Raw genomic sequence first — 11,871 nt, 5'->3', positions numbered from 1 at the left:
CTTCTGTTATTATTATCATCAACCAAAGTTATGTCTGGCTAAACGTTCTAATACTTACTTCACCGTCTGTATGGGAAAGCCCATGATATTTTTACACGCATTTCAGACCCACTACCTTCTATTAGCTTATGTTCACACCATGTCCTGATATGGAACCCCATATCTCACACAGTTTCCCAGGACAATGATATTTACCACTCTTCACATACCTTACCTTACATATTAGGTGTTAATACCAGCTTAGAACATATTCACTCACAATACCTTCCGTTTCGATGGTTCCCTTGCACCCTCTGGCATGACGACAGTACCTGCTCATTCTTCATTAGTTGCAGGCACCGATTTGCAGTCAGAGTTTTGATCCTGTGTCGACTTAATTGGAATTTCTGTGTCCTTGGTGTTTCCTTCCTGCAAGCAATGTTAACTGAAATGACGCCATTTCTTTGCTATTTTGTGAAACTGGGAAGTTCTTTGTTTGAGCTCGTTGTTGTTGTTATTATTATTTTGTATCATTATTATTGTTATTAGTATTATTATTATTATTGTTGTTGTTATTATTATATTGTTATCGTTGTTATTATTATTGTCTTGTTATTGTTGTTTTTATAATTATCTTGTTATTATCATGTCATTATTGTTATTATTATTATTATTATTATTATTATTATTATTATTATTATTATTATTATTATTATGCACTGCTACAACAATTTTCATCACCATCCCCCCATTCCTTTTTGCTTCCTTTTCCTTTTTTCTTTTTAGCATATCTTTAAGCTTCATAGCACTCCATCCTTAGATTGCAGTCAGTCGTGGCCTCCCTCTTCTTTCTCCTTCTAGTGATTTACTACTGAAGCTTTCTCGTTCTTTTTCACATTTCTATTATTCTGTCAGCATTTCCTGTCTCTTCTACGGTTCTTCCTCTAACTTTATTGGTATTCTGCACAGTGTATGGAGTATTAAGTAGTCTCCTGTATTCAAAGCTGGTAATCCTCATCTGCATATCTTTGTCTAACTTCCACGACAAACATCCGTGCAGTGCAGTTGATATGGTGTTGCAGATGATAGTTCTAAATAATCTTATCTTTATCTCGGTTGAAATATTTCTATTTTTCCATATAACTTCTTAATTCAGGCATTATCGCCAGCGGTGTAGGAATTCTAGCCTTGATTTTTTTTTTTTACAACCTTCTAATATCTGCGTTTCTAGTTATTCAAATATGTGGACAAATATGTGGAATTCCATTACAAAGTTAAATGATGACTTTATCTAATCCATCAGTAAATGTTCGTCCTCATAACAGGCATCGAATCCAATTTCTCCTTCTAAACTTACATTGCTTTCTAAAAAAAATATGGTACATTACGAGCACTTGTTCCAAGAAAATTATTAACAGGCAAGGAGATAAAGAGACCCCTTGCCTCACTCCAACAGATGTTTTGAACCTTTTTCTCATGGATGTTATCAATAGAATTGCATTCTCTGTTCGTCAGTATCGTGTGATAAACTCTATTCATGTTGGCAAGTGTAGAAAAAGGTTTAATGAGAATGAATATCTTTACAATACAAGAGATATATTCGACCGGTTCGCTTATATTTTCGTCAGAAATACAATATCTTCACAATACATCACGATATTTCACAATATATCTTCGCCAGAAATACACGTGTTTCTGACGAAGATGTAATCGAATCCGGTCAAATACATCTCTTGTATTGTGAAGATATTCATTCTCATTCATACCTTTTCTATAGTGTGATGCTCATATCTACAGGTTTATGGGTGTATGTTATTTGCCTTGTCACTGATGGAGTTCAAAATACTTTCTGACGTAAACTGTCATATGTTTTTTATATCAGTAAAAGGATGAACATTTTTCGTTTGTTTGTTTTTCCCTTATACTTTTTGCATAGTAGTTGGGATTATTAATATTTTCTGTTGTTATTATTATCATTATTACTATTATTATTATTATTATGTTGTTGTTGTGTTTTTATTATTGGTTTTATTATTATTTTATTATTATTATTGTTATTTCTTTAGATCTGCTAATTAAAATCAAACACCGGGTCACTACCAGCGACCTGGGGTGATTGAAGTTTGAGGCAATGGAACACCAACAAAAAAACATGCACTTAACTTTTGCAACAGGTTTCCCGAGTGCATAGCAAACCAATACATTACCTCATTATACTCTTCCTTGTCCACTACTTCTATTAGCTTATGTTCACACCATGTCCTGATATGGAACCCCCATATCTCACACAGTTTCCCAGGACAATGATATTTACCACCTCTTCACATACCTTACCTTACATATTAGGTGTTAATACCAGCTTAGAACATATTCACTCACAATACCTTCCGTTTCGATGGTTCCCTTGCACCCTCTGGCATGACGACAGTACCTGCTCATCTTCATTAGTTGCAGGCACCGATTGCAGTCAGAGTTTGATCCTGTGTCGACTTAATTGGAATTTCTGTGTCCTTGGTGTTTCCTTCCTGCAAGCAATGTTAACTGAAATGACGCCATTTCTTTGCTATTTTGTGAAACTGGGAAGTTCTTTGTTTGAGCTCGTTGTTGTTGTTATTATTATCTTGGTATCATTATTATTGTTATTATTATTATTATTGTTGTTGTTATTATTATTATCTTGTTATCGTTGTTATTATTATTGTCATTATTTCGTTATTGTTGTTGTTATTATGATCTTGTTATTGTCATGTCATTATTGTTATTATTATTATTATTATTATTATTATTATTATTATTATTATTATTATGCACTGCTACAACAATTTTCATCACCATCCCCCCATTCCTTTTTGCTTCCTTTTCCTTTTTTCTTTTTAGCATATCTTTAAGCTTCATAGCACTCCATCCTTAGATTGCAGTCAGTCGTGGCCTCCCTCTTCTTTCTCCTTCTAGTGATTTACTACTGAAGCTTTCTCGTTCTTTTTCACATTTCTATTATTCTGTCAGCATTTCCTGTCTCTTCTACGGTTCTTCCTCTAACTTTATTGGTATTCTGCACAGTGTATGAAGTATTAAGTAGTCTCCTGTATTCAAAGCTGGTAATCCTCATCTGCATATCTTTGTCTAACTTCCACGACAAACATCCGTGCAGTGCAGTTGATATGGTGTTGCAGATGATAGTTCTAAATAATCTTATCTTTATCTCGGTTGAAATATTTCTATTTTTCCATATAACTTCTTAATTCAGGCATTATCGCCAGCGGTGTAGGAATTCTAGCCTTGATTTTTTTTTTTTTTACAACCTTCTAATATCTGCGTTTCTAGTTATTCAAATATGTGGACAAATATGTGGAATTCCATTACAAAGTTAAATGATGACTTTATCTAATCCATCAGTAAATGTTCGTCCTCATAACAGGCAATCGAATCCAATTTCTCCTTCTAAACTTACATTGCTTTCAAAAAAAATATGGTACATTACGAGCACTTGTTCCAAGAAAATTATTAACAGGCAAGGAGATAAAGAGACCCCTTGCCTCACTCCAAACAGATGTTTTGAACCTTTTCTCATGGATGTTATCAATAAGAATTGCATTCTCTGTTCGTCAGTATCGTGTGATAAACTCTATTCATGTTGGCAAGTGTAGAAAAAGGTTTTAATGAGAATGAATATCTTTTACAATACAAGAGATATATTCGACCGGTTTCGCTTATATTTTCGTCAGAAATACAATATCTTCACAATACATCACGATATTTCACAATATATCTTCGCCAGAAATACACGTGTTTCTGACGAAGATGTAATCGAATCCGGTCAAATACATCTCTTGTATTGTGAAGATATTCATTCTCATTCATACCTTTTCTATAGTGTGATGCTCATATCTACAGGTTTATGGTGTATGTTATTTGCCTTGTCACTGATGGAGTTCAAAATACTTTCTGACGTAAACTGTCATATGTTTTTTTATATTCAGTAAAAGGATGGAACATTTTTCGTTTGTTTGTTTTCCCTTATACTTTTTGCATAGTAGTTGGGATTATTAATATTTTCTGTTGTTATTATTATCATTATTATCTATTATTATTATATTACTGTTGTTGTTGTTGTTGTTGTTATTATGTTATTATTATTATATTATTATATTATTATTGTTATTTCTTTAGATCTGCTAATTAAAAAACAAACACCGGGTCACTGCCAGCGACCTGGGGTGATTGAAGTTGAGGCAATGGAACACCAACAAAAAAACCATGCACTTAACTTTTGCAACAGGTTTCCCGAGTGCATAGCAAACCAATACATTACCTCATTATACTCTTCCCTTGTCCACTACCTTCTATTAGCTTATGTTCACACCATGTCCTGATATGGAACCCCCATATCTCACACAGTTTCCCAGGACAATGATATTTACCACCTCTTCACATACCTTACCTTACATATTAGGTGTTAATACCAGCTTAGAACATATTCACTCACAATACCTTCCGTTTCGATGGTTCCCTTGCACCCTCTGGCATGACGACAGTACCTGCTCATTCTTCATTAGTTGCAGGCACCGATTTGCAGTCAGAGTTTGATCCTGTGTCGACTTAATTGGAATTTCTGTGTCCTTGGTGTTTCCTTCCTGCAAGCAATGTTAACTGAAATGACGCCATTTCTTTGCTATTTTGTGAAACTGGGAAGTTCTTTGTTTGAGCTCGTTGTTGTTGTTATATTATCTTGGTATCATATTATTGTTATTAGTATTATTATTATTATTGTTGTTGTTATTATTATTATCTTGTTATCGTTGTTATTATTATTGTCTTGTTATTGTTGTTTTTATAATTATCTTGTTATTATCATGTCATTATTGTTATTATTATTATTATTATTATTATTATTATTATTATTATTATTATTATTATTATGCACTGCTACAACAATTTTCATCACCATCCCCCCATTCCTTTTTGCTTCCTTTTCCTTTTTCTTTTTAGCATATCTTTAAGCTCATAGCACTCCATCCTTAGATTGCAGTCAGTCGTGGCCTCCCTCTTCTTTCTCCTTCTAGTGATTTACTACTGAAGCTTTCTCGTTCTTTTTCACATTTCTATTATTCTGTCAGCATTTCCTGTCTCTTCTACGGTTCTTCCTCTAACTTTATTGGTATTCTGCACAGTGTATGAAGTATTAAGTAGTCTCCTGTATTCAAAGCTGGTAATCCTCATCTGCATATCTTTGTCTAACTTCCACGACAAACATCCGTGCAGTGCAGTTGATATGGTGTTGCAGATGATAGTTCTAAATAATCTTATCTTTATCTCGGTTGAAATATTTCTATTTTTCCATATAACTTCTTAATTCAGGCATTATCGCCAGCGGTGTAGGAATTCTAGCCTTGATTTTTTTTTTTTTACAACCTTCTAATATCTGCGTTTCTAGTTATTCAAATATGTGGACAAATATGTGGAATTCCATTACAAAGTTAAATGATGACTTTATCTAATCCATCAGTAAATGTTCGTCCTCATAACAGGCAATCGAATCCAATTTCTCCTTCTAAACTTACATTGCTTTCTAAAAAAAATATGGTACATTACGAGCACTTGTTCCAAGAAAATTATTAACAGGCAAGGAGATAAAGAGACCCCTTGCCTCACTCACAACAGATGTTTTGAACCTTTCTCATGGATGTTATCAATAAGAATTGCATTCTCTGTTCGTCAGTATCGTGTGATAAACTCTATTCATGTTGGCAAGTGTAGAAAAAGGTTTTAATGAGAATGAATATCTTTACAATACAAGAGATATATTCGACCGGTTTCGCTTATATTTTCGTCAGAAATACAATATCTTCACAATACATCACGATATTTCACAATATATCTTCGCCAGAAATACACGTGTTTCTGACGAAGATGTAATCGAATCCGGTCAAATACATCTCTTGTATTGTGAAGATATTCATTCTCATTCATACCTTTTCTATAGTGTGATGCTCATATCTACAGGTTTATGGTGTATGTTATTTGCCTTGTCACTGATGGAGTTCAAAATACTTTCTGACGTAAACTGTCATATGTTTTTTTATATTCAGTAAAAGGATGGAACATTTTTCGTTTGTTTGTTTTCCCTTATACTTTTTGCATAGTAGTTGGGATTATTAATATTTTCTGTTGTTATTATTATCATTATTACTATTATTATTATTATTACTGTTGTTGTTGTTTTTATTATTGTTATTATTATTATTATTATTATTATTATTATTGTTATTTCTTTAGATCTGCTAATTAAAATCAAACACCGGGTCACTACCAGCGACCTAGGGTGATTGAAGTTTGAGGCAATGGAACACCAACAAAAAAAACATGCACTTAACTTTTGCAACAGGTTTCCCGAGTGCATAGCAAACCAATACATTATCTCATTATACTCTTCCCTTGTCCATTTAAGTCTTATTTTCTTTTGATTGTTAGAACAAAAATGGATGAACCGCAGGGCCAGGGGTTGGAGCTAACCCGTCCTAGTGACCTGGCGGATTCTGACTAATGGAAGAGGTAGACTCAGTTCTACCCTGGGGGATGCGCCCCTTGTTGATCCGTGCGACGCTTTTTCACCCACCTCCTACTCTTACTTGAGAGGCAGGATGCATTTTAGCCCCACTGCCAAGAAGCTGGATATCCCGCGCTAACCTCCAATTGGCATGTCCAGGTCCCCGCGGGCACGGTGTTTGACGAACCACTTAGCGCCCTGCGGACATCATGTAGCCGACTAGGTCTTTATACTGGGGCGGTTGAGCAGTGATCCTTCCCCAGGGGAGTAGTTGTTTAGGCAATCATTGCTGGTTATATTATATTTTTTTCATTTGTCTCTTATTGTATAGTTATCAGTATCGTATCTTTATGCAAAAGTATATATTTCATGATAACGGATAGGAAGAACGCGGGTATTATACAACATATTTTTTTTATTTATTTTTTGATTGTTTTAAATAATATGACATTAATTGCATCAATATGACTGCTTTCTGAAATAAAAGTGTTCAAAAAACAAAAAAGGATATTTGTCTAATTGGTCCTTCCGGCGGTGCCCTGCGGCAAATTGCTATGATCAGCGATTCCGCCTCTTTTTTCTTGGGCGGGGCAGGGCGCAAAGGCGGGCGTCTGGGGCTCCCGAAAGGCCTGCGCAGCGGGGGGCCACTTTCCGCCAGCTCGGGCCGTTTGGAATGGTCGTACGGGACCCCCTTTTGCCGCCCCTCCTTCACCCCTTGGGCCCAAAAGCCTTCATGGTGGTACATGTCCTTGGGGACTGCCCCAGCCCCACCGGTCGCATCGAGGCTCTGGGAAGGCCCTCCCCCAAAACGGGGCACGCCCACCCACGCCGCCGAACTAGCCGAGCGGGTGGCTCCGCCCACGGGCTTTCGTGAGGCCGAAGCCCCACCACGGGGACCTTGGTCACCGCCCCTTCCGGGCCTCTCCCCCCCCGACGTTGTCCGCCTTCGTCGCGTGGGGGGAAGCCCCATCGGGATCCCCCTGCAGCGCCCCGTCACCTTGAGGGGGGCGTTGAGGATTTTCCGGTCCGACGGGGCCCCGGGTTTGGGCACTATGAGGCCAAGGAGGTCCGGCGGCCGCAGGGGTCATGGGGAAGGGGGCAACTCCGGGCAGTAGGCCCCGGGGGATGGGGCCCCCCCCCGCGTCCCCCAGCTTCTCCGGATCGCCCCCGCCATCTCCAGGGCTCGGCCTGTCCTTGGTGTTTCCCCCTTGAGGGCGCATCCTTGCCCCGAAACTGAAGGGAAGACGAGCCGAAGCAGCCCTGGCCCAGGCACGCCTGGGCCGGGGGCACGCCCTGGCCAGGGGGGGGCACGCCCCGGCCTGGGATCAGCGCCGTGTCGGTACTTGGAAAAAAGGGGGGTCGCCTGCCATCCATAATTATTATTTTTTATTATTATTATCATTTTTATTATTATTATTTTATTATTTTTATCATTAATTTTTTTATTATTTTATTAAATTTTTATTATTTTTATTATTATTTTATTTTTTATTTTTTATTACATTATTGGTGTTTTTGTTGTTTTTTGTTTTTGCGAAAAATTAAAAATGTAAAAAAAAAGAAATAAATAAAAATAAATAAAAATAATAAAAAAAATATGGATTATCGAATTTCACTTTTTTAGATTTGCTCGTCTAATCCCATATTAAAAAAGATAAAAAAAATAAATAAAAAAAAAAAAAAACAATACTTCGCTTTCTAGCTTGTTCTCCCCCCCCCCCCCCCCATCTATCCTTTCCCGAGGGACTTTTTTTAAATTGAGTGATAAGCTAGAAAAAATTTAAGCCTTTTTCATATGCGGCCATTTTTTCCCTTTTTCAAAATGGTTTATCGCTGGACGGGCAACCCAGGGATTTTCCCAAATTTTTTCAGGATATTTTTGGAGGTTTCGGTAAGGAATCGTTTTAATATATACGCATAGATAATTTATAAGTAAACAGAATGTCGTAAAAAATAATTTTCCAAATGGATGCGTGTGCGAACGTACGACACTAATCTTGATACGGAAAAGATTTCTTCGTAGTCCTTCATTACGACTTCCAAAACAGCCTAAAGCTCAAAAGTAAAATGGGCAATATGTCCCAAAAAATAATTCCTAATATATAATTAGATGTATATATACGAACCAGTGACAGATTAAACAAATTAGGCTCGTAGTAGTTAAACCAGTGACACCTCCACCAAAATCAGAAAAAAAAAAAAACCCCAAAATGCCCAAATAAAAACAAAAAATGCCAAAAATGCCAGAATGAAACAATAAATCCCAAATAATAATCCCTAAATATATAAGTACACGTATGAAACACGAACCACGTATGCACACGAAAAAGATTACGCTCGTGGGTCCTTAAACCAGCGACTCCCTTCCCCCCCCCCCCCCATCAAAATTCAGTAAAAAACCAAAAATGCCAAAAATAAACAACCAAATCCGTTTTTTTTGCAGAGACTTTTCTCCATTCTCTGGTGGTGTGTCCTGACCTCTCTTTTCGCCTTCTATTTAACACCTCCGTCAAATCCCACGCCCATGGGCTTCAGTATAGATTCTTTAGACGCGCGGGAATTTAAAAAAACTTCGGCCGCCCTTCAGCATGAGGAGAAAGACAAATTGCTTGTGTTTTTTTTTTTGTGATGCAAATAAAATAAAATTTACAATGTAAAGGAGAAAAAGGAAAAACAAAAGGGATATGGCATATTCTCGTGTTTTCTTGTTCTAAAATTCGTTTTTTTTTTTTGTGTGGTTTTTTTTGAGGTGTTTCTTAGATGTCTGCACATTTATTTTTTTGGCTTTTAACCATTAACCTGAGGTTTTTATTAGTTTTTCTTTGTTAATGTGTGGGTCTTTTATCTTATCTTGATTTATATATGAACGTATATTGGAACGTATATCCAAATTGGTTATTTTATTTTTTTTTTTCTTCCTCTTTATTAAAAACGTAATTTTTTCTTCGCATATTAAAACGTATATCTTTTTTTTTTTTTTTTTTTTTTTTTTTTTTTTTTTTTTTTTTTTTTTTTTTTTTTTGGGGGGGGGGGGGCTAATTTTTTAATACATATATTTTTAAATGCTGCTACTGTCTGTCTCCTTGAGGGGAAAGAGTATAATCAGCTTTGCTAGCGGAAAATCAAAAGAGTTTACAGTGTTGTATCTCGCAAACCCGGGGTCGTTTCAATGTCGCAAGGGCTCCGTAGGCGATAAGCGAAATAAAAATGCCGGCCCTGTCACGTCACCGTTGGAAAGTAGCTGTAGTTTACGCCTGCTTTTTTGGGGCTCTCGTGGGTATGAAAACCGGATATGGCAAGGATTATAAACACGATTATTTGGTCGACAGCAAGCTTAATTTAAGTGTGGAAGGCCTCTTCCAAAATTTAAAACCGGGGCGAAATGTGATTGTCTTGTATTTTGTTCACTTCCATGCTTCATCGTTGTTTTGAATCAAATACAAGTTGAATGTAAAAAAATTCACTATTAGAGGGAAAATCTTAGATTCACTCCTTGAAAAACTATACTCATTACGATATCACATATTTCTTTGATTTGTTTTTTTTATAACCTTCTTTGATGCCAAGTATTCAACAAAATATCCATTTAAAAATATCATTCTGATGATTCGGGTACCCTTATGTATGTATAAAACTGATTTACTTTCGCGTAAAATTAAAATCTACGATTCCCACACCCACACACACCGCTTCAAAAAGTTTCTGTTCGATATGCAATGCTCCCAAAAATGCATATTATAATAAAATCAAATGTTGGACTTCTTAAATATAGTATATAAAAATAAAACCCTATTTATGTTGACAAATTCATAAAAGGTATGAATGAGAATGAATATGTTCACACTACAAGAGGTGTATTTGACCGGTTTTTGATTGTAGAAATACATGTATTCTGACGAAGATACAATCGAAACCAGTCAAATACATCTCTTGTAATTGTGAAGATATTCATTCTCATTCATACCTTTTATACATATATAAAAAACTGTAATCCTCAGAAAAAAAGTCATATGTGGGACTTCTTGAAACAAAAACATAAAAAAGGAAATTATTTTGAATACGCAACACGCGTTTGCAACATTTTATGTGCTGGGGATCTATGAGGAAGATATTTTGTTAGAATTTAATTTTTGCCTGAGAGGATTAATATTTTTTATTATCATTTTCCCTTTTTATATAGAGGCATGTGCTAGGGAAGGGAGTGTTATTCAGGAAAATTTATTACGGTTCATTTATTTTACAACACTTGGTTGAATCTTTGGGAAAAATCACACAAGGAGACAGTCGTTGGGCTTTCCATGGCGTTGCTGACCGTTGCAGGCGTGGCAATAAGTCAGCTGAGATCCATGATTTTTTCCCTTGGTTGTTACGTCTAGCAGGCAGAATGCTGATTGGTCAATCGACTTCCGATCTGCCCCCTCTTGGCAGTCTATGGAATTAGCTTACAATGTAAAAAATTGGCCTTGCAATGTGCATTTCTACATTGAAAACTTTTTGGTATGGGTGGTTTACAAATTATTATTATTATTATTATTATTTATTTATTATTATTAGTAGTAGTAGTAGTATAGTAGTAGTTTGTACCCAGTACTAGTAGCAGTTAGTAGTAGTTGTTATTGTTATTATTATTATTTATTATTTTTATTATTATTAAATTTTTATTATTATCATTATTCTGTTATTATTATTACTATTATTATTTTTATTATTATTGTTATTATTATTGTTTTTTATTATCATTATTTTTGTTATTAATGTTAGTATTATTATCATTATCATTATTTTTTCTGTTATTCTTATCATCATCATCACTCAATCATCATTATTATCAGTACATTATCATAATCACCATCATCACCGCGCCCTCGCAAGAGCACCTCCTTTAGCGCACCTTTGTCCCCAGGGCGCCCGAGGCAGAGACCAGGGAAACCCCCACCGAAGCGCCCTTGACGGACCCCCAGCCAAGTCACCCTCCCCCTTTATCCCTCCTTCGCGGTTCCTTCGGCAGTAGGGAGGCCACGGAGGGCGCGCCGCCGAAGAGGGAAGGGGCGGTCTCATGCCCTTCGAGGACGAGAGAGATCCAAGTTCGACCTCGCCAAGAAACTGTTTAATCCGGAGAACGTCTCGAGCGATGCCGACGGCCCTCCGCTGAAGAGGATCTTGTTTTGGAACGATGTAAAAAGGCGAGGGAGGGACAGAATGTAGGGCAGGTCAGAGAGAGAGGGGAGATGGATGGTAGATGGATAGTAGATCGATAGATAGATAGATAATAGACTGGTAGTTAGGTAGATAGATAGATAGATAGATAAAAAGATAGAAAGACATATATGGTTGGATAGATAGAT

The 11,871-nt window shown here is 36.4% G+C and overlaps 1 long non-coding RNA gene across 1 annotated transcript in view; it reads left to right on the top strand.

The window, feature by feature from the left end:
- Window positions 1–8,987, top strand: part of LOC119580040 — a 15,148-nt gene extending 6,161 nt beyond the window's left edge. Inside the window, exon 3 of the long non-coding RNA XR_005229333.1 lies at window positions 8,970–8,987. This is a non-coding gene — a long non-coding RNA (uncharacterized LOC119580040). The remainder of the gene's footprint in view (window positions 1–8,969) is intronic.
- The last annotated feature ends 2,884 nt before the right edge of the window (window positions 8,988–11,871 follow it).

This window comes from Penaeus monodon, chromosome 13 (assembly GCF_015228065.2).
Source record: "Penaeus monodon isolate SGIC_2016 chromosome 13, NSTDA_Pmon_1, whole genome shotgun sequence".
NCBI lineage: Eukaryota > Metazoa > Arthropoda > Malacostraca > Decapoda > Penaeidae > Penaeus > Penaeus monodon.
The sequence above is the reverse complement of the archived record's forward strand: the minus strand, read 5'-3'. Positions and strand labels throughout refer to the sequence as shown.